Source organism: Corylus avellana, chromosome ca5, assembly GCF_901000735.1.
Source record: "Corylus avellana chromosome ca5, CavTom2PMs-1.0".
Lineage (NCBI taxonomy): Eukaryota > Viridiplantae > Streptophyta > Magnoliopsida > Fagales > Betulaceae > Corylus > Corylus avellana.
The window spans coordinates 6,997,905-7,000,684 of record NC_081545.1 but is presented as its reverse complement, the minus strand read 5'-3'; positions in this window follow the sequence as shown (position 1 = coordinate 7,000,684).

The window sequence follows — 2,780 nt, the reverse complement described above, 5'->3', positions numbered from 1 at the left end:
TATATATATATAATAATAACCATTAATAATTATAATACCTAATTATAATTATCATTCTAATAACAACAAAATATCATCACCCCACCTTTGTTAGCTAACCGTCTGATCTAACCACCTTTCCTGGCATACATTAATATATAGCATGATTATGTTTAATTAGTGTACATTAATTAATTATATAATATACATGTGATATTAATTGGCATGCATGTGATATATATATACGTACGTATACATATATACCAAGTAATTTATACTAATTAATATGATAAACTTAATTTTCCTATCTAATCAAATTTAATTTTTTATGCCAATTAAAATTAATTGTTTTTTAATACATTTTTTTGACGTGCTGGTTAGACACGTCAAAAACTTGGACACGTCAAAAGTTTTTGACGTGTTAAATTAACACGTCAAAAGTTTTTGACGTGTTAAATTAACACGTCAAAAGTTTTTGACGTGTTAAAATACAACACGTCAAAAACATATAAAATTATATTTAATTATATTATATAATTTAAATTATAATAAATTATATTTATTTTAATTTTATTAAGATTATATATTAAATTATAGTTCTATTAAAATTATATTTACTCTATCATATAATTTCTATTAAAAATTATATTTATTCTATTATATAATTTTTTTTCTTCTTATATGTCCACATTATCCATACAACACAATTACAATTAATTAGAGAATAAATAAATTAATATTCTAGATATATAGATAATTAGATGTATCCACTCACCGACCACATATTTTGTGTTGGCCGAGTTCATGTGAGGTTTGCGGGTCTTATAAAATAAATGTATTCAGTATGTTTTATATATTTTTAAAAAATTAATATGGCTATCATATTAATATTACTAGACTGATACATATATGCATGATAATATCATGTTTAACTTAATATTAATGAAATGGTTGAATTAGATGCATGCATGTGATAATTATATTAATTGGTATACAATATATAGCTAGAATGATTACGCATGCATATATATCCAACAAACATATATATATATATATATATATATATACCAAGTAATTTATACTAATATGATAAACTTAATTTTCCTCACCAATCAAATTTAATTTTTTATGCCAATTAAATTTAATTATTTTTTAATACATATTTTTTATATCAATTATTACCTAATTATTTACAAATTAATGTTAATTTGTTTTTGACGTGTTGATTTGACACGTCAAAATTTTTTGACGTGTCAAAATGCGTAAAGACGCCACAATATTTTTTTTTTGACGTGCACCGCTTAGATATGTTCAAAGTTTTTTTGACGCCAGAACACTGAAAGCCATCGTTGCCACGCCAAAAAAATCAATTTTTTTGTGAAATACACTGACGCTAACACTTTTTTATTGATAAGCAGCGTGCGCCTCCTCGGCTTGTGCCAAGACCCATGTGACATTTTTTTTTTTTTTTTTTTCACATTCACACAAGGCTGAGGAGCGATTCAAATCCAAGAATCCTCTCTCGCTTTTACGGCGGTCCATACCGGACTGGAAATTATCCTCGTACATCTTATAGAAGTTATTCTCTCTCTCTCAATATATATAAGAAAAGGATAGACCCTCTTGAATTGAGGCTTTGTTGAGATCTGGTCTCAAACAAGTTTCGCTCAATCTTTATGCTACTCTCTTTTAGCAAATCTACAAGTGCAAAGAAACATGGAAGATTCCCCTCATTGCAAAAACTACATATATGAGATGTGTTTTGGGCATAATGTTATTCATTTGATGGAGAAGGTGGTTTCGCTCCTGGACTAGCTTCAATCAATTGAACTTGGGGTCCATTTCATCAAATTGAATCTTCACGTAACTCGCATTAAGCGGGTTTAATGTGCTTCGATCGATCAAATAGAGGAATAAGTGTGCAAATAGGTGAGATTCAATGCATTTAGTGCAACCTAAAACGTTTCGATCCATCAAACTCCTTTTAAGTCATGCAAGACAAGCCTAAAATACGCCTAAATAAGGGGAATTTTCTTTTAGGAGAAGGATAATTAAGTTTTTTTTTTAACTTTGTCTCGGTTATTATGCGTTAAAGCTTAAGCCTTTTTGTGTTGAAAGTGTTAAGACTTGGTTTGTTGGAGTGAAGTTTGATGGAGGGTGGTGCTTTACACGAGTATTGTATGGAGGGTTTAAATGTGTTGGTTATGTTGGTGTGAGATGTGTGTGTGATTTTTTGGACAATTATTATTATTATTATTATGGCGGAGACGTGTGAATGATTTTGTCCTGTTGTTTCTCCTATGTTATTGACATGCATGGCCTTCATCAAACCATATTTAATTTTAATTTTTCAGCCCATAATTGATAAATGTAAGTTTAAGTCTCATGTTATGTCATTATATCTAATTAATATAATCTGAAAACCTCATATTTTAAAAAATTTGAAAACATCAAATTCATCCCAAAATGAAAGGCAGTGTGCTCTACAATATTCCTCTGTTCTCTTTTGGGTAAAAAATAAATAAATAATTACGAAATCCAACGTGGAGGCCAATACAAGATTTGTTTTTTTATTTTTTATTGTTTGTTTTGATCTATTTTGTTTGTCTTTTTATTTTATATTCTCTTTCTTGGGGTCAACAACTGATCATGACACTATTTCTGCGTATAATTGTTTTTTGTAATATTTTAGAAATAGGAAACGCACGTGATGACTAGGCAGCTTCACGTGCGGGCATGTGCCAAAAACAGAAAAACTTGGGTGATTTCGTGGAATCTCTTCTATGTCATCGGCAATTGAT